Below are 22,159 nucleotides of genomic sequence, written 5' to 3' on the forward strand. Positions count from 1 at the left end.
TTGGAGATTCTGCGGGGTGTGTTTGCCCTTCCTCCTGTGTCTGGGTCCTGCTCATCTTCATCATTGCCTCTCGTTCCTCCTTGCGTCTCTGTACCCTCTCTTTCAGTGTAGTCCTTTCTTCTTGTGTTCTGTCGCGATCAAGATATACTCTCTGGTACCCCTATTTGTCCCTCAGTCATGCTTTCTTTTGCAGGATCCTGGTTCGAACTGATTCTTCCTTGAAAATTAATTTGACAGGCTGTATCCTTCCACTCGCAAACCACCCAATTCTCCGAAAATTTGTCACCTGGGTCATATCGCCCTCACCTCTGGACCTAATGAAAAAAATTATTTCATTGCATTTGCTTATTAAATTGTTGTAAACTTATCTAAAATATGTTTAGCTGGATTAAGCTAAATTAAATTGCACTTGTTTTAGTAAGGTTAGGGAAGCTTTCTAATGCTCTTTTATTATATTACAAAATTATTAATTAATTGTCGTGTTCCTGGGAAATAAACATCATTTCCCAATTCTTTATAACTAAACAAAATTTAAAAACGCAATTTTGATCCCAGAACTTTGCTTTTGTGGTCAGGACACTTCTGGAACACTTTCTAAAAAGACTGATGTAAAATTATTATGTTCTAGGGTTTTGCTTGGCAAATATAAAAACAGGGACTCACAAACCAGCATTCAGTTTAGCTCTGGTTACCTGAGAAAACACATCAGAAGAAGTGAAATGGCATCAACAGGCTGTAATCATTCTCCAGATGCATTCTGATACGTATGTGGTCAATTCATTAAGAAAAGAGCAAAGAAGTTCTCTGTAACAGCATCTAAAAAAATGTGTAAAGCTTACAAAGCATATTTTGTCATGCCAGTTGGTTACCAAGACAGACCTGGGCACCTCATGTTACTTGCGAGTATAGAAGCTTTGAACTATGATAATTATGACTGGAAGGTTATTGGAGACTTTAAAATGGTGGCATTTTTGATGGGACTCCAAGGAAGTTTCACCAAGTTTCCCTGTTACCTCTGTCACTGGGGTAATAGAGACAGAGCAGCACATTACCAGAGGAAGCACTGGCCTCCAAGGACTGATTTCTCAGTAGAAAGACATAATATGAAACATAAAGCATTGGTGGATCCTCAAAAGGTTTTGTTCCCTCCATTACACATCAAACTAGGGCTAATGAAACAGTTTGTTACAGCTCTTGACAAAGAGTCTGCAGCCATCTTCACTGGACCACAAATCAGGAAAATCATAGAGTGCTCAGAATTTCAAAAGAAGCTCACAGAGAAGGAAAAGGAAGCCTGGGAGAGTTTTGTTGCTGTAGCACAGAACTTTCTGGGCAACAACAGCGCTGACAATTATGTGGAATTTGTTGAGACTTTGGTAAAAAGTTATGGTAAGTAATGAAAACTTTATGGGAGACTACATTTGTTGCTGTTCGTAAATCTAGAAAAATTGCTCATTTTTAACTTTGTAAATATGTTTCAGAAAGTTTAAAATAAAATTTGTGTAAATTTTACTGTATTTATTCAACTTTTATTTTATTATATGCTTTTGTTTTACATCCAAAACTAGCAAAAAATATTGAAATTTAGCCATTTCTTTGTCAAAAAATCACCTTTAAGCCACAGAAGCAAAGTTCAAAAGAAATAATGGGCATTTTCTACTGTTTTGCAGTAAAAGGAGTTGGAAAATAATACTTACTTGCCAGGAACAAAAACTGTGTTACATAGTGTTATTATTGCCTTCCACGTAACTGATAGTCACTGCCTTCCACGTAACTGATAGTCACTGCCTTCCACGTAACTCACAGACACTGCCTTCCACGTAACTGATATTCACAGCCTTCCACGTAACTGACATTTACTGCCTTCCACCTACTAACCACCACCCACACCACGGTTGTGTAGTTACCACTATTAACATCATGGGTCAGTAGGAACTACCACCCACACCATGGGTCGGTAGTAACTACCACCCACACCATGGGTCGGTAGTAACTACCACCCACACCATGGGTGTGTAGTAACTACCACGCCCACCAAGGGTCGGTAGTAACTACTACCCACACCATGGTAAGTAGTAACTACCACCCACACCATGGGTCGGTAGTAACTACCGCCCACACAATAAATATGTAGTTACTATCACCCACACCATGGATCGGTAGTAACTACTGCCCACACAGTATGTAGCTACTACCACCCACACCATGGTCAGTAGTAACTACCACCCACACCATGGGTCGGTAGTAACTACCGCCCACACAATAAATATGTAGTTACTACCACCCACACCATGGGTCGGTAGTAACTACTGCCCACACAATAAGTATGTAGCTACTACCACCCACACCATGGTCGGTAGTAACTACCGCCTACACAATGAATATGTAGTTACTGTCACCCACACCATGGGTCGGTAGTAACTACCGCCCACACAATAAATGTGTAGTTACTATCACCCACACCATGGGTCGGTAGTAACTACTGCCCACACAATAAGTATGTAGCTACTACCACCCACACCATGGGTGTGCAGTTACTACCACCCACACCGTGGGTCGGTAGTAACTATCACTCACACCATAGGTCGATAGTAATTACCAACCACACAATAAGCATGTAGTTACTACCACCCACACCATGGGTATGCAGTTACTACCACCCACACCATAGGTCTGTAGTAACTACCACTCACACCATGTGTCTGTAGTAACAACCAACCACATCATGGATGTGTAGTAACAACCAACCACACCATGGGCCTTTAGTAACTACCTCCCACACCATGGGTCTGTAGTAACTACCTCTCATACCATGGATCTGTAGTAACTACCAACCACACTACGGGTGTGTAGTATCTACCACCTACATCATGGGTCTGTAGTAACTACCACCTACATCATGGGTTTGTAGTAATTACCAACCACACTTTGGATGTGTAGTAACTACCAACCACACCATGGGTATGTAATAACTACCACCCACACCATGGGTCTGTAGTAACTACCAACCACACCATGGGTCTGTAATAACTACCACCCACACCATGGGTCTGTAGTAACTACCAACCACACCATGGATGTGTAGTAACTACCGACCACACCATGGGTCTGTAGTAACTACCAACCACACTATGGGTCTGTAGTAACTACCAACCACACTATGTGTGTGTAGTAACTACCACCTACACACTCCGCACCGGGACCAGATTCATAGAATGCTCTATTTATAAAGAAGTGCAAAGTACCATTAGCACGAGCCCTCAGTATTTGGAGAAAGAGCTTAGATCTAGTTGAAATACCTGAGGCCTTAAAGAGTGCAGACATAGCTCCTTTGCACAAGGGAGGTAGTAGAGCACTAGCTAAAAATTACAGACCAGTAGCCCTAACTTCTCACATCACAAAAATCTTCGAAAGAGTGATGTGACTGCAGGTCACAAATTTCATGCTCCAGCACAACCAACATAACCCGAACCAGCATGGTTTTAGAGCAGGACGATCATGCCTGTCACAGCTTCTGAACCATTATGACAGAATTACGGAGGCACTGGAAGACGACCAAAACGCAGATGTGATTTACACAGATTTTGCAAAGGCGCTTGACAAATGCGATCATGGAGTGATAGCGCACAAAATGAAGGCCTTGGGCATTACGGGCAAGGTAGGCAGATGGATTTTCGGTTTCCTAACACACACAACACAAAAAGTAGTAGTGAACAGGGCAAGATCTAGCATCAGCGAGGTCAAAAGCTCAGTGCCCCAAGGCACTGTCCTGGCACCTCTGCTGTTTTTCATCCTTAGAGCAGAAATAGACAAAAACACCCGGCACACTTTTGTATCATTTGCAGATGACACTAAAATAAGCATGAAGGCAGTATGGTAGAGGACACTGAAAAAGTACAGGAAGACATAAACAGGGTTTTCCAGTGGGCAGTGGAGAACAACATGACGTTCAATGGTGATAAGTTCCAGCTGCTTAGGTATGGAAAGAATGAAGAACTCAAAAGGAGCACTATATACAAAACTCAAGAGGGTCACCAAACAGAACGTAAAGAACACGTAAAAGACCTGGGAATAATTATGTCAACTGTCTTTTCTTTTAAAGGCCATAACAAAACAAAGATCACGACAGCCTGAAATATGACGGGGTGGGTATTGAGAACTTTCAAAACAAGGCAAATAATGCCGATGGTGACACTTCAAATCGCTAGCGCTCCCTTAGAATATTGCTCGGTGCTGACGCCCCGTTCAGGGCAGGAGAGATATCTGAGCTGGAACAAATAGAGATCGTTTACGGCTCAAATTGAGCCTGTAAAGCACCTAAATTACTGGGAACGCCTGCATGTCTTGAACAAGTATTTATTCGAGCGGAGGAGAGAGAGGTACGTGATAATATATACCTGGAAGGTACTCGAGGGCTTGGTCCCAAATCTGCACACTGCCATAACATACTGGAGTGAGAGATATGGGAGGAAGTGTAAAATAAACCCAGTGAGGAGCAGGGGTGTGGTGGGGACAGTAAGGGAACACTGTATCAACATCCTGGGTCTTAGACTATTCAACATCTTACCAGAGGTTATCAGAAACACTGCTGGAACCAGTGTAGAAGACTTCATGAGGAAACTGGACAGGTATCTTCACCAGGTGCCAGATCAACCAGGCTGTGATGCATATGTGAGGCAGCAGGCCTCCAGCAGCAACAGCCTGGTTGACCCTGCAGGCACCAGACGAGCCTGGCCCATTGCCGGGCTCAGAGAGTAGATAAGCTCTCGAAACTCTTCAAAGGTATATCAAAGGTATACACCGTGGGTCTGTAGTAAGTACCACCTACATCATGGGTCTTTAGTAACTACCAGCCACGCCATGCGTGTGTTGTAACTACCAACCACACCATGGGTCTGTAGTAACTACCAACCACGCCATGGGTCTGTAGTAACTACCAACCACACAATGGGTGTTTTGTAACTACCAACCACACCATGGGTCTGTAGTAACTATCAACCACACCATGGGTGAGTTGTAACTACCAACCACACCATGGATCTGTAGTAACTACCAACCACACCATGGGTGTGTAGTAACTACCAACCACACCATTGGTGTGTTGTAACTACCAACAACACCATGGGTGTGTTGTAACTACCAACCACATCATGGGTGCGTTGTAACTACCAACCACACCATGGGTGTGTTGTAACTACCAGTCACACCATGGGTCTGTAGTAACTACCAACCACACCATGGGTGTGTAGTAACTACCAACCACACCATGGGTGTGTTGTAACTACCAACCACACCATGGGTGTGTTGTAACTACCAACCACATCATGGGTGTGTTGTAACTACCAACCACACCATGGGTGTGTTGTAACTACCAACCACACCATGGGTTTGTAGTAACTACCAACCACACCATGGGTCTGTAGTAACTTCGAACCACACCATGGGTCTGTAGTAACTACCAACCACACCATGGGTCTGTAGTAACTACCAAGCACACCATGGGACTGTAGTAACTACCAACCACACCATGGTTCTGTAGTAACTACCAACCACATCATGGGTGTGTTGTAACTACCAACCACACCATGGGTCTGTAGTAACTACCAAACACACCATGGGTGTGTTGCAACTACCAACCACACCATGGGTGTATTGTAACTACCAACCACACCATGGGTCTGTAGTAACTACCATCCACACTATGGGTGTGTTGTAACTACCAACCACACCATGGATCTGTAGTACTACCAACCACACCATGGGTGTGTTGTAACTACCAACCACAACATGGGTCTGTAGTAACTACCACCCACACAATGGGTCTGTAGTAACTACCAACCACACCACGGGTGTGTTGTAACTGCCAACCACACCATGGGTCTGTAGTAACTACCAACCACACCCTGGGTGTGTTGTAACTACCTACAACACCATGAGTCTGTAGTAACTACCAACCACACCATGGGTGTGTAGTAACTGCCAACAACACCATGGGTCTGTAGTAACTACCAATCACACCATGGGCAAGAAGCAACTACCAACCACACCATGGGTCTGTAGTAACTACCAACCACACCATGGGTCTGTAGTAACTATCAACCACACCATGGGTGTGTAGTAACTACCAACCACACCTTGAGTCTGTAGTAACTACAAACCACACCATGGGTGTGTAGTAACTGCCAACCACACCATGGGTGTGTAGTAACTACCAATCACACCATGGGCCTGAAGTAACTACCAACCACACCATGGGTCTGTAGTAACTACCAACCACACCATGGGTCTGTGGTAACTACCAATCACACCATGGGCCTGAAACAACTACCAACCACACCATGGGTCTGTAGTAACTACCAACCACACCATGAGTCTGTAGTAACTACCAACCACACCATGGGTGTGTAGTAACTGTCAACCACACCATGGGTGTGTAGTAACTACTAATCACACCATGTTCCTGAAGTAACTACCAACCACACCATGGGTCTATACTAACTACCAACCACACCATGGGTATGTAGTAACTACCAATCACACCATGGGCCTGACGTAACTACCAACCACACCATGGGTCTGTAGTAACTACCAACCACACCATGGGTCAGTAGTAACTACCAACCACACCGTGAGTCTGTAGTAACTACCAACGACACAATGGGTCTGTAGTAACTACCAACCACACCATGGGTCTGTAGTAACTACCAACCACACCATGAGTCTGTAGTAACTACCAACCACACCATGGGTCTGTAGTAACTACCAACCACACCATGGGTCTGTAGTAACTACCAACCACACCAAGAGTCTGTAGTAACTACAAACGACACCATGGGTCTGTAGTAACTACCAATCATACCATGGGTGTGTAGTAACTACCATCCACACCACGAGTCTCTAGTAACTACCAACCACACCATGGCTCTGTAGTAACTACCAACCACACCATGGGTGTGTAGTAACTACCAACCACACCATGGGTCTGTAGTAACTACCAACCTCACCCTTTGTGTGTAGTAACTATCAACCACACCATGGGTCTGTAGTAACTACCAACCACACCATGGGTCTGTAGTCACTATCAATCACACCATGGGTCTGTAGTAACTACCAACCACACCATGAGTCTGTAGTAACTACAAACCACACCATGGGTGTGTGGTAACTGCCAACCACACCATGGGTGTGTAGTAACTACCAATCACACCATGGGCCTGAAGTAACTACCAACCACACCATGGGTCTGTTGTAACTACCAACCACACCATGGGACTGTGGTAACTACCAATCATACCATGGGTATGTAGTAACTACCAATCACACCATGGGCCTGAAACAACTACCAACCACATAATGGGTCTGTAGTAACTACAAACCACACCATGGGTCTGTAGTAACTACCAACCACATCATGGGTGTGTAGCAACTGCCAACCACACCATGGGTGTGTAGTAACTACCAATCACACCATGTTCCTGAAGTAACTACCAACCACACCTTGGGTCTATAGTAACTACCAACCACACCATGGGTCTGTAGTAACTACCAATCACACCATGGGCCTGAAGTAACTACCAACCACACCATGGGTCTGTAGTAACTACCAACCACACCATGGGTATGTAGTAACTACCAACCACACCATGAGTCTGTAGTAACTACCAACGACACCATGGGTCTGTAGTAACTACCAATCATTCCATGGGTGTGTAGTAACTACCACCCACACCACGAGTCTGTAGTAACTACCAACGACACCATGGCTCTGTAGTAACTACCTACCACACCATGGGTGTGTAGTAACTACCAACCACATCATGGGTCTGTAGTAACTACCAACCACACCCTTTGTGTGTAGTAACTACCAACCACACCATGGGTCTGTAGTAACTACCAACCACACCATGGGTCTGTAGTAACTACCAACCACACCATGGGTCTGTAGTAACTACCAACCACACCATGGGTGTATAGTAACTACCAACTACACCATGGGTGTGTAGTAACTACCAGCCACACCATGGGTCTGTAGTAACTACCAGCCACACCATGGGTGTGTAGTAACTACCAACCACACCATGGGTCTGTAGTAAATACCAACCACACCATGGGTCTGTAGTAACTACCAACCACACCATGGGTCTGTAGTAACTACCAACCACACCATGGGTGTATAGTAGCTACCAACCACACCATGGGTCTGTAGTAACTACCAACCACACCATGGGTCTGTAGTAACTACCAACCACACCATGGGTGTATGGTAGCTACCAACCACATCATGGGTTTGTAGTAACTACCACCACCATTTGATGAAGATCATTTTAATAACCTTGACATGTTAAATAACACTGTCAACTTATTCCTTGCTAAGAAAAAATCTGCGAAATATACCGTGATCAGTGGAGAAGCCAGGTGTAGACACTCAACTAGCAGTGTTGGTGAGTCACCAAGACACTCAACTAGCAGTGTTGGTGAGTCACCAAGACACTCAACTAGCAGTGTTGGTGAGTCACCAAGACACTCAACTAGCAGTGTTGGTGAGTCACCAAGACACTCAACTTGCAGTGTTGGTGAGTCACCAAGACACTCAACTAGCAGTGTTGGCGAGTCACCAAGACACTCAACTAGCAGTGTTGGTGAGTCACCAAGACACTCAACTAGCAGTGTTGGTAAGCGAGTCACCAAGACGCTGAACTAGCTGTCCCCCTCCCTCCCCCTCATCCTTCCCCTCAACTTCCACTCATCTCTTATGCTCCCCTCATGTTCTCCTCATCTTCCCTCACTTTACCACCAGCCTGGAGCTCAAGTCAGGTAAGAGAACCTGTATAGTTGCTATGTATCCCATCACACATTGGATTACTCCTTCATGATAAAGTTGATAAGTTAGCCAAGAAGAGTACCCAGAAGGAGAATATAGAATATAACTCTGGTATATCTGTGTCTAGTATTAGGAAAAATATTAGGAGATAAGTAAATAATGAAAATGATTGTTATAGGAATGCAGTTAGAAGCCTGAGTAGATCTGTAATCCATTATAACTTGAACGTAGATAAGTATGTTTATGGAGCAACTTGTAATGTGAACAGACTGAATTATGTTGTAGTGGCCAGGCTTAGGCTTGGTTACAAGTACTGACTGATGTTGTAGTGGCCAGGCTTAGGCTTGGTTACAAGTACTGACTGATGTAGTGGCCAGGCTTAGGCTTGGTTACAAGTACTTCTGGCAGTTTGGGAGACACATAGATTATCAAACTAAATACAAATTATGTGGACAGGCATTTGGTCACTGTCTTGAACACTATGTGCTTAATTGTCCACTACTAAGGAATATAGAGATAGACAATATAATAACCTATGTGGCATGTCAAGATATCTTATTAATGAAAAAAAGATACCAGATATACTAAGCAAATTTCCTAAATTTGCTTAGTATATCAGGCATATCAGTATATGTTAGTATATCAGTTCACTTATGTGTTACAAGCAAATTTCCTAAATCTGCTTGTAACAGATAACTGAACTGTAGGTATAAATCCAAATATACACCTGCAACCATTTTGGTGCCTAGTTCCTAGGAATTTTGTGTATCCAAATGCTCTTGCGCTACCGTCCACAGGATGGTTATGGGGTGCACAATAAACTAGCCACTTCGATGGCAAAATCTAAAATTTGTCGTTTAAGAAACTTTCTGGATCAAGAAATTATTAAAAAAATTTTGTTAAGTGCGTTTGACTGATGGGGCTAATTTGTGAGTAAGTTATCAGGTGTTAGGATAACCATTGTAACCAACACCAGTAAAGTTGCTGACTGCTTCTGGATTCTTGACTTGTTATTACCTATATTACCTTCTTTATTAACTTCTTTGTTACCTTCTTTATTAGCGTCTTTATTAACACACATTCTACAAACATTAGCTGGGCTGTCTGTCTCTACAGTTATGAGCTGGGCTGTCTGTCTTTATAGTTATGAGCTGGGCTGTCTGTCTTTATAGTTATGAGCTGGACTGTCTGTTTCTATAGTTATGAGCTGGACTGTCTGTTTCTATAGTTATGAGCTGGGCTGTCTGTTTCTGTAGTTATGAGCTGGACTGTCTGTTTCTATAGTTATGAGCTGGACTGTCTGTTTCTATAGTTATGAGCTGGGCTGTCTGTTTCTGTAGTTATGAGCTGGACTGTCTGTTTCTATAGTTATGAGCTGGACTGTCTGTTTCTATAGTTATGAGCTGGACTGTCTGTTACTATAGTTATGAGCTGGGCTGTCTGTCTTTATAGTTATGAGCTGGACTGTCTGTTTCTATAGTTATGAGCTGGACTGTCTGTTTCTATAGTTATGAGCTGGACTGTCTGTTTCTATAGTTATGAGCTGGGCTGTCTGTCTTTATAGTTATGAGCTGGACTGTCTGTTTCTATAGTTATGAGCTGGGCTGTCTGTCTTTATAGTTATGAGCTGGGCTTTCTGTCTTTATAGTTATGAGCTGGGCTGTCTGTTTCTATAGTTATGAGCTGGGCTGTCTGTTTCTGTAGTTATGAGCTGGACTGTCTGTTTCTATAGTTATGAGCTGGACTGTCTGTTTCTATAGTTATGAGCTGGACTGTCTGTTTCTATAGTTATGAGCTGGGCTGTCTGTCTTTATAGTTATGAGCTGGACTGTCTGTTTCTATAGTTATGAGCTGGGCTGTCTGTCTTTATAGTTATGAGCTGGGCTTTCTGTCTTTATAGTTATGAGCTGGGCTGTCTGTCTTTATAGTTATGAGCTGGGCTGTCTGTTTCTACAGTTATGAGCTGGGCTGTCTGTTTCTCCAGTTATAAGCTGGGCTGTCTGTTTCTATAGTTATGAGCTGGGCTGTCTGTTTCTATAGTTATGAGCTGGACTGTCTGTTTCTATAGTTATGAGCTGGACTGTCTGTTTCTATAGTTATGAGCTGGACTGTCTGTTTCTATAGTTATGAGCTGGACTGTCTGTTTCTATAGTTATGAGCTGGACTGTGTGTCTCTACAATTATGAGCTGGGTTGTCTTTTAAAATACTTCAAGTTTTGGCATCTGGCATCGTGCAGGCAAGCATCGTGCAGGCAAGCATCGTGCAGGCAGCAGATCCTGGCTTTCTCTCTACCCTGGCAGGATGCCTCCATCAACACACCTTCCTGGCCTAACCTCCAGTCCACTCCTCTGTGGCTGTTAAAAATATGTTTCTCGCACTCGTGGCTGTTTTGTTACCACTTGTTTACAATTATTGCATTTATATATTATTTTATTTATTTTTATTACACATCGGCCTCCCCCTACCAAGGTAGGGTGGCTCTATAAAAAACTTTAATCATTCACTCCATCACTGTCTTGCGAGGGGCATGTTTACACTACAGTTATAAAACTCCAATATTAACACCCCTCATTCAGAGTGTAGACACTGTACTTCCCATCTCCAGGACTTAAGTCCGGCCGCCTGCCGGTTTCCCTGAATCCCTTCATAAATGTTACTTTGCTCACACTCCAACAACACGTCAAGTCCTAAAAACCATTTGTCTCCATTCGCTCCTATCAAACAAGCTCATGCATGCTTGTTGGAAGTCCAAGCCCCTCGCACACAAAACCTTTACCCCCTCCCTCCAACTTTTCCTAGGGCGACCCCTACCCCACCTTCCCTCTACTACAGATTTATACACTCTCGAAGTCATTCTATTTTGTTCCATCCTCTCAACATGTCTGAACCACCTCAACAACCTCTCCTCAGCCTCCTGCATAGTAGTTTTGGTAATTTTAAAACTACGAATTCTCTGCACTATATTCACACCACACATTGCCCTCAGACATGACATCTCCACTGCCTCCAGCCTTCTCCTTGTTACAACTTTCACTACCCATGCTTCACACCCATATAAGAGCGTTGGTATATCTATACTCTCACTCATTCCCATCTTTGCTTCCATGGACAAAGTTCTTTGTCTCCACAGACTCCTAAGTGCACAACTCACCTTTTTCCCCTCATCAACTCTATGATTCACCTCATCTTTCATAGGCCCATCTGCTGTCACATCCACTCCTGAATATCTAAATACATTCACCCTCTCCATACTCTCTCCCTCCATTCTCATATCCAATTTTTCATCGCCTAATTTTTTTTTATTATCTTTATCACCTTATGTAGACAGCCTGTACCGTCTGCATAGATAGCCTATGCTGTCTGGCAACCGAGTTCATATTTCACGCCTTGCGCGTGCTGCCACCTATAGGTCTATGCCACTTCAGTATGCCCAGACCTGCCTCTCTCTCTCATTCTCTCAGTGGCCTTTGCTCAGTTAACAAGGCCTAGTCCTCTCTCCCTCACTGGGCATGACCCTCTTGGGCCATGGGCACAAACACACGGCTTGTGTACCCACTATCTCGCAGATAAAGTAAGAAGCCTCCGAAGCCTTACCATTACTCCCCGCTACCAAGAACCACCAATTAACTAATAATACTTACTCTTTCCTATATTCACTTGTAATTTTCTTCTTTACATACCCTTCCAAACTCATCAACCAATCTCTGCAACTTCTCTTCAGAATCTCCCAAAAGCACAGTGTCATCAGCAAAGATCAACTGTGAAAACTCACATTTTGTGTTAGATTCTTTATCTTTTAACCCCACACCTCACTAACAGAACACAGAGAGTAGTCGTCAACAGAGTAAAGTCCGAGGCAGCTACGGTGAAAAGCTCTGTTCCACAAGGCACAGTACTCGCTCCCATCTTGTTCCTCATTCTCATATCCGACATAGACAAGGATGTCAGCCACAGCACCGTGTCTTCCTTTGCAGACGACACCCGAATCTGCAAGACAGTGTCTTCCATTGCAGACACTGCAAAGCTCCAGGCGGACATCAACCAAATCTTTCAGTGGGCTGCAGAAAACAATATGAAGTTCAACGATGAGAAATTTCAATTACTCAGATATGGTAAACATGAGGAAATTAAATCTTCATCAGAGTACAAAACAAATTCTGGCCACAAAATAGAGCGAAACACCAACGTCAAAGACCTGGGAGTGATCATGTCGGAGGATCTCACCTTCATGGACCATAACATTTTATCAATCGCATCTGCTAGAAAAATGACAGGATGGATAATGAGAACCTTCAAAACTAGGGAGGCCAAGCCCATGATGACACTCTTCAGGTCACTTGTTCTATCTAGGCTGGAATACTGCTGCACACTAACAGCACCTTTCAAGGCAGGTGAAATTGCCGACCTAGAAAATGTACAGAGAACTTTCACGGCGCGCATAACTGAGATAAAACACCTCGATTACTGGGAGCGCTTGAGGTTCCTAAACCTGTATTCCCTGGAACGCAGGAGGGAGAGATACATGATTATATACACCTGGAAAATCCTAGAGGGACTAGTACCGAACTTGCACCATCCCCCCAATGAAAAGCAGGGGTGTCACTAGCACGTTAAGAGACCATACAATAAGTGTCAGGGGCCCGAGACTGTTCAACTGCCTCCCAGCACACATAAGGGGGATTACCAACAGACCCCTGGCAGTCTTCAAGCTGGCACTGGACAAGCACCTAAAGTCAGTTCCTGATCAGCCGGGCTGTGGCTCGTACGTTGGTTTGCGTGCAACCAGCAGCAACAGCCTGGTTGATCAGGCTCTGATCCACCAGGAGGCCTGGTCACAGACCGGGCCGCGGGGGCGTTGACCCCCGGAACTCTCTCCAGGTAAACTCTGACGTACTTGAATGTTCTACCCATGTACTCAGAAGTATCTCTTCCTACATATTGTCTATTTTCTCAGTGGCTGTTAATATCCCATACATAGAAGTCCCCATGTATGGGATATTAACAGCCACTGAGAAAATAGACAATATGTAGGAAGAGATACTTCTGAGTACATGGGTAGAGCATTCAAGTACGTCTGAGCAGGACATTTAAACGGACAAAGAGCACATTGTATTCCTTTCTTTTATTATTTGAAAAGGTCACACAGAATAATAGCTATCCATGTCTACAGTATCTAACGAGAAACTTATTTTCTCAAAATATATGACCTGTTATAAACGATTAGAGAAAGCTTAGGGCTGGCTTTTTATATCTTATAATTTCCTACTTGACATCTCAGAAACCCTCCTACCCCATATGGGTAGTGGGGGGATGATGTTAGGGTGGGGCTGGCACCGACCACTAACCCAGTCTAAGGGTAACTGTGGGCAGTGACACCTACGCTACTCTGAGACCTCTGTCCCTGCTTTGGTTGCTGTCTTGCAACATTGCACAGCTCCTGATGACGCACTGAGAAGTGTGAAAGTACTTGAGCTAAAGATTTCCACCCCCCGTGGCTTGTCCTGCATTTATATATATATATATATATATATATATATATATATATATATATATATATATATATATATATATATATATATATATATATATATTTATATATATATATGGAGAGCGTATAAATCTGTAGGAGAAGGAAGGCGGGGTAGGGGTCGTCCTCGAAAAGATTGGAGGGAGGGGGTAAAGGAGGTGTTGTGGGCGAGGGGTTTGGACTTCTAGGAAGCATGCGTGAGCGTGTTAGGAGTGAATTGAGACAAATGGTATTTGGGACCTGACGATCAGTTGGAGTGTGAGCGGGGTAATATTTAGTGAGGGGATTCAGGGAAACTGGTTATTTTATATAACCGGACTTGAGTCCTGGAAATGGGAAGTACAATGTCTGCACTCTAAAGGAGAGGTTTGGGATATTGGCAGTTTGGAGAGATATATTGTATATTTTTATACATATATACTTCTAAACTGTTGTATTCTAGGCACCTTTGCAAAAACAGTGAATATGTGTGAGTGAGGTGAAAGTGTTGAATGATGAAAGTATTTCCTTTTTGGGGATTTTCTTTCTCTTTGGGTCACCCTGCCTCGGTGGGAGATGGCCGACTTGTTGAAAAAAGAAATTATATTATATATATATATATATATTTATATATATATATATATATATATATATATATATATATATATATATATATATATATATATATATATATATATATATATATATATTCAACAAGTCGGCCGTCTCCCACCGAGGCAGGGTGACCCAAAAAAGAAAGAAAATCCCCGAAAAGAAAATACTTTCATCATCATTCAACACTTTCACCTCACTCACACATTATCACTGCTTTTGCAGAGGTGCTCAGAATACAACAGGTTAGAAGCATATACGTATATATACGTATATGCGTATATATATACGTATATACGTATATATATACGTATATATATATATATATACGTATATATATATACGTATATACGTATATATATATATATATATATATATATATATATATATATATATATATATATATATATATATATATATATATTATATATATATATATATATATATATATATATATATATATATATATATATATATATATATATATATATATATATATATATATATATATATATATATATATATATATATATATATATATATATATATAATATATATATATATATATATATATATATATATATATATATATATATATATATATATATATATATATACATATATATATATATATATATATATATATATATATATATATATATATATATATATATATATTATATATATATATATATTATATATATATATATATATATATATATATATATATATATATATATATATATATATATATATATATTATATATGCGCTTGCCGGCGTGGAGGGAGGGAGCCAGTGTGTGGTGCTCCATACATTCTGTGTGTAAACCAGGAACCAACATGGTTTACGCGGGCCAGTTTCGGCAGACATCATCGTGAGTATCGACCGGAGATTACAGAGTTGTGACAAACCTCTACATCGGACCATTGCTTCTGTATCAGTGAAAGTGCAGTGTGCATGTTGGGATTTGGAAAGTAGCGGTGGTGAGGGGATCCTGGCAGTGGAGGTGTGGAGGAGGTTTTGTTTACATCTGTGATCGGCCGGGGTCGTGGGTTGGGGAAGGAAGTGGCCGCCCACGACACGGTCATTGGATGGTGAACAGAACACCTCGGTTAATAGTGTGAGCATGGTGATTAGTGTGCCAAATGGCGAGGGGGGTTTTCTAAATGGAACAATAAGGGTATAACAATTAGCAAAAGTTAGTCAGTGATGTGCGTCTTGAGCGAACACACAGGGCCACTCCCTCCCCCCTCCCCCATCCCAGATCCCCTCCCCTCATCCCAGCCTAGGCCCACTGACTTCCTGACCAAGGGTGTTGCCGTTTAGTGCCCCACCAATTACAAGTTCCGCCGCTCCCTACTCCCCCACCCTCATCCCCCATGTATCCATGCTGCCCTTCACCCGTCACCCCACAGCTGGCGCCCTCCCACCCCCACGATATCAGCAATGTCACAAGTAGTCGCGGGTTCCCAGGAATCTTCACGACAGAGCCAAAGCTGTCGTTCACGAGGCATCTGTCGGGTGTGCCACAGGGAATGTGCACTCAAACCCACATCTGGCAACATCCGTGTACACAATAGATGTCTAGGCTCCAGGAGAGCTCCAAATGAGAACAACCAACAGCCTCCCCCAGCAGACAGGGCTGACAGCTACCGTGACTTCACCTCTACAGAGGACCTCAAATCTGCAATCAAATTAACATCCACCAGGACTCTGACACACATCCCCAAAGCAGCTCGCCCTCAAGCTGCTAGCAAATTCAATGACCTTCTGAAGAAAGTCAACGATGCTCCTTCAAACAACAGATCCTGGCACAACTTGCTGCTTTTTGGCAATGCCTGTTTGGCTGTCCGACCAAGGAGGGACAAGTCACTAGCAACACATGTTATTAGGGCAATAAATGCATTCCCAAGGGATGACAACCTCGTCCGTCTCCCCCCTAGGGCGACAAACACCTGCCGGGCAAATGCCAACAACAGGACACCCGACACCTCAAAAATCAGAGCCCAAATTAGCAAAAAAATAGAAGAGGGTAATACTATTGGAGCTTTGAGACTTATAACCAGTGAGGATACCATCGCTCCCAAGGACGTCAGCACGGCGCAAGCTCTGAAGGACAAACATCCACCCAGGGCTCCCAGTACCAACATTGACCTCCCTGACATTGCAGCAGGCGAAGAACATCTAACCTTACAGGATGCTGATGTGTATAAAGCTGCTATGTCATTTCCACAGGGTTCAGCAGGAGGTTTCACCGGTTTAAGGCCTCAACACTTAAAACAAATACTCAATCCAGCACTTGGTGAGGTTTCAGAGAGGCTGCTGTCTGAACTCACCAAATTTTCCAACCTGTGTCTGGCTGGCGGTGTCCCAGAGGCCATCAGACCCTTTTTCTTTGGTGCCTCATTGTGTGCCCTCCGGAAAAAGGATGGCGGAATCAGGCCCATTGCAGTGGGTAACACCCTTCGGCGCCTAGTCGCCAAGGCTGCAGTAAGAAGGGTGAGTCAAGAGGCTGCTGCAATGCTGAAACCAACTCAGCTCGGTTTCGGCGTTCAACAGGGCTGTGAAGCAGCTGCCCACGCAGCACGAGTATATATCAAAAACATGTCCTATGAAAAAGCCTTGGTCAAATTGGACTTTGCCAATGCTTTCAACTCAGTCAGAAGGGATGCTGCTTTCCAAGCAGTTTATAGAAACTTCCCTTCCCTTTATCCCTTCATAGAATCGTGTTATAGTGTGACTTCCAAACTATTGTTTGGGGACCATGAAATTGACTCGTGTGAGGGCGTGCAACAGGGGGACCCTCTCGCCCCCTTTCTATTTTGTTTGGTCATCAAGGAAGTCACGGAGGCACTCTCCAGCGAGCTCAATATCTGGTTCCTGGACGACGGTACCCTAGCTGGCACAACAGAATCTCTCCTGGAGGACATCAGTAAAATTAAAGACATTGGAGAACGCCTGGGCCTTTCTTTAAACCCCACCAAATGTGAAATAGTTTCTACCAATCAACAGTCGATCCAGAATATTAGTACCATTTTACCAGGAGCACGAGCCATTGATCCAGCCAATAGCACTCTCCTCGGTGCTCCTCTTGGGTCCAATGCCATCGATCTGATCCTAGGAAAAAAAGTCTCAGACCTCCGGACGATGGAAAGCAGGATGAAAGACATTGACACACACGATGCCTTCTACCTACTCACCAGGTGCCTGTCAACCCCAAAACTTACCTATTTTCTGAGATGCTCCCCAGCCTTCAGCAGTCCAAAACTCAAGGAATATGACTCTCTCCTGAAGGCCATGCTAGAGAGTGTATTGAATCTTTCCCTTGACGATGGACAGTGGTTGCAAGCCTCACTTCCGGTCAGGCTTGGAGGGCTAGGAGTACGCAGATCCTCCCAGATTGCTCTACCAGCTTTCCTATCCTCTTCCATTGCATCAAACGAGTTGATAAGACAAATTCTTCCTGACACCCTCAGTGACTCAGCAGGAATAGAAGACCCTAGCTATGTCAGTGCCATCACCGAATGGGAGACTCTTGCTGCTCCAGCACCAAACCCTAGTGCAGCACTGGCTCACAAACAGTCAAGCTGGGATAGCCCAATTGCTGAAAAGGTGCTTGCCAACATGCTCAGGGCTGCAACATCAGATAGGGAGATTGCCCGTCTCCAGGCTGTGAGTGCACCTCACTCCGGGGACTTCCTCCAAACAGTTCCCATATCGGCAATGGGAACGCGACTCGACCCTAAGACCCTCCGTATTGCAGTGGCTCTGCGCCTTGCTGCCCCAATTCACACAGAATATATGTGTATTTGCGGCGAAGTGCAAGCAGACCAATACGGTCTACATGGTCTTAACTGTTCCAAAACCAAGGGCTGGCATGCAAGACACAATGAGGTCAACGACATCATCAAGAGAACCCTTGCTACAGCTGGATGCCCTGCCGAGAGGGAGCCACGATCACTTGCAGCAAAGAATACCCACAACCCAGCAAACCGCCCCGACGGGATCACCATCTATCCTTGGAAGAATGGCAAACTCTTAGCATGGGACTATACCTGTGTGTCCACACTGGCTGACACCTATATCCATCACAGTGTGGGGCGACAGGGAGGAGCTGCTGACCACAAGGAGGAGTACAAGATCAGCAAGTACAGGGACATTAGCCAACAGTATCAATTTGTCCCAGTGGGATCAGAGACCTTGGGATCATGGGGAAAAAATGCCACACGTTTCCTTAAAGAATTGGGTTCCAGACTCATCGACACCACCAGGGACCCAAGGGCAGCCACTTTCATGTTCCAGCGCCTCAGCGTCGCCATCCAGAGGGGAAATGCTTGCTGCATACTTGGCTCACGTCCAGCCTCGGAGGAGCTGGAGGAAATTCATCATCTTTGATACTTTGTGCCATTGTATTCATGTTTGTTTTTTTCTGTAAATGTATTTTGTTTATTAATAAATGTTCACATATTATATATATATATATATATATATATATATATATATATATATATATATATATATATATATATATATATATATATATATAATACATATATATATATATATATATATATATATATATATATATATATATATATATATATATATATATATATATATATATATATATATATATATATATATGCAAAACAACCAATGTGAAAGAATGTTATGGTGAGGTGTAGTCTTGATCCTTTATATACCTTCCTTTGATGTACTGTTTTTATAGTTCCTTGATAATGTGAAAAGTCACGAAAGCGCTTGGAATTTCACTATTTTTTCACAGTGGTTGTTTTGCATATTCTGATATCACCTGTTTACTGTGATCTTATATGTAGGTATTAGAGTGAGGTGCAAAACATAATGTAATCGTTGCATTTAGTAATAGTTACGGTAGTAGTAGTGATGGTGGTAGTAGTGGTGGTGGTAGTAGTGATGGTGGTAGTAGTGGTGGTGGTAGTAGCAGTAGTAGCAGTAATCGTAGTAGTAGAATTAGTAGTAGAAGAACTAGTAGTAGTAGTAGTAGAAATAGTAGTAGTAGAAGTAGTAGTAGTAGAAGTTGTAGTAGTAGTAGTAGTTGTCGAAGAAATAGTATAAGTAGTAGTAGTAGTAGTGTGGTGGTGGTGTGGTGGTGAGTAGTGGTAGTGGTGTGGTGGTCAGTGAGTAGTGGTAGTGGCAGTTAGTGAGTGGATGGTAGCGGTAGTCAGTAGTGTTGTTGTTGTAGTGTAGTGAGTGTATCATTATTGTTATTATTATTACAGTAGTAGTAGTAGTGGTTGTAATGGTTGCAGTAGTGGTAGTGGTTGTTGTAGTGTTGAGTTGTGTAGTAGTGAGTAGTAGTGCAGTGGAGGAAGGAGTAGTGAGGTAGTGGGAGATTAGTAGCAGTAGTGGCAGTGGTAGTAGTGGTTGTGTGAGTGGTGGTAGTGGTGGTGGTGGTGGTAGTGGTGTAGTAGTGGTGTAGTAGTAGCGGTTGTGGTTGTTGTATGCTGAGTGGTAGTGGTGGTGAGTGTGGTAGTGAGTGGTAGTGGTGGTGGTGCAGTGGTTGTCAGTGGTATTTATGTATTGGTGTGGTATGAGTAGTAGTGAGTGGTAGTGAGCGGTGGTAGTAATGTAGAGTAGTTGCTGTAGTAGTTGTTGTAGTACTATTAGTAGCAGTTGTAGTTATAGTTGTAGTAGTTGTAGTTGTAGTAGTAGTAGTAGTTGCTGTAGTAGTTGTTGTAGTACTATTAGTAGCAGTTGTAGTTATAGTTGTAGTAGTTGTAGTAGTAGTTGTAGTAGTATTAGTAGTAGTAGTAGCAGTTGTAGTTGTAATAGTTTTTGTTGTAGTAGTAGTAGTAGTATTAGTAGTAGTAGTAGTAGTAGTAGTAGCTGTAGTAGTAGTAGTTGTAGTTGTAGTAGTAGTAGTAGTAGTAGTATAGTAGTAGTAGTAGGAGTAGTAGTAGTAGTAGTAGTAGTAGTAGTAGTAGTAGTAGTAGTAGTAGCAGCAGCAGTAGTAGTAGTAGTAGTAGTAGTAGTAGTAGTAGTAGTAGTAGTAGTAGTAGTAGTTGTAGTAGTAGTAGTAGTATTAGTAGTAGTAGTAGTAGTAGTAGCTGTAGTAGTAGTAGTTGTAGTTGTAGTAGTAGTAGTAGTAGTAGTATAGTAGTAGTAGTAGTAGTAGTAGTAGTAGTAGTAGTAGCAGCAGCAGTAGTAGTAGTAGTAGTAGTAGTAGTAGTAGTAGTAGCAGCAGCAGTAGTAGTAGTAGTAGTAGTAGTAGTAGTAGTAGTAGTAGTAGTAGTAGTAGTAGTAGTAGTTGTAGTAGTAGTGCAGGTAACTCATTAATGCTACGTTATGGCAGTAATTATGTTTCAAAGCCTCTCTCTAATGCTCTATTTTGTCCTTTTAATGTTTGTAACAGCTTAACAAAGCTCCTGGAGAGCAAAACTTTGCCTCAAAAAATAAGTCAAATTAGTCGCATATGTGTCCTTCTCCATAAGATATTGTGGGTAATTCTACCAGTACTGGGCAGGGGGGGGGGCGTTGACCCCCTTAAGAACACCTTCCAGGCAGATTCCAGCTAGGTAATTCTATGGAAGTACAAAGAATTATAACATACCTCTTCAAGTCGAACCTTGAGCAAAGAAGACTGGCGAGGAGTATCAGATATGTTCGCACAGTAACTATTAACGTTAGATTAACCACATTCAAGACACTTATTAACTAGTGTTAATCCACAGGTTCAATACTCAGAAGAATGTGAAGTAGTGGAACAATGTTGTGTGGGGAATGTTAGAGCGCGAGGTGTCCTGCCAACTGGACGATCAGTGGACGACTGATGGTGTGTGTGTGTGTGTGTCCTCTCAGGGTGTGGTGCTCAAGCCCCACTGATACTACCCAGACCACTCTCCCTACCCAGTAAACCAGGCCAACCATGCCCACCCTGACCACTCTCCCAACCCAGTAAACCAAGCCCACCCTGACTGCCCCCACCACACTAGTGGAACTTCCTCGACACACGGAAAGAATCTCTTAAAGGGGAAAAAACTAAATGAGAGGGATTTCCCGGTACCTCAGTGATGCCTGAGAGGTATTACCCGGTACCCTGTACCTCAGTGATGCCTGAGAGGTATTACCTAGTACCCTGTACCTCAGTGATGCCTGAGAGGTATTACCCAGTACCCTGTACCTCAGTGATGCCTGAGAGGTATTACCCGGTACCCTGTACCTCAGTGATGCCTGAGA

General features: G+C 43.1%; 1 protein-coding gene across 5 annotated transcripts in view; it reads right to left on the reverse strand.

Moving 5' to 3' along the window:
* The window catches only part of LOC128690171 (beta-alanyl-bioamine nonribosomal peptide synthetase ebony), a 414,773-nt gene extending 392,998 nt beyond the window's left edge, over positions 1 to 21,775 (reverse strand). For 4 of the 5 annotated variants that reach the window (XR_011392677.1, XR_011392675.1, XR_011392676.1 and 1 more), the window contains exon 1: positions 21,534 to 21,775. The gene's annotated coding sequence lies outside the window, so the exon portion shown is untranslated. The remainder of the gene's footprint in view (positions 1 to 21,533) is intronic. The other variant, XM_070090437.1, reaches the window with a different exon arrangement.
* Positions 21,776 to 22,159: the final 384 nt, after the last annotated feature.

The sequence above is a fragment of the Cherax quadricarinatus genome, chromosome 32 (assembly GCF_038502225.1).
Source record: "Cherax quadricarinatus isolate ZL_2023a chromosome 32, ASM3850222v1, whole genome shotgun sequence".
NCBI classification, from domain to species: Eukaryota; Metazoa; Arthropoda; class Malacostraca; order Decapoda; family Parastacidae; genus Cherax; species Cherax quadricarinatus.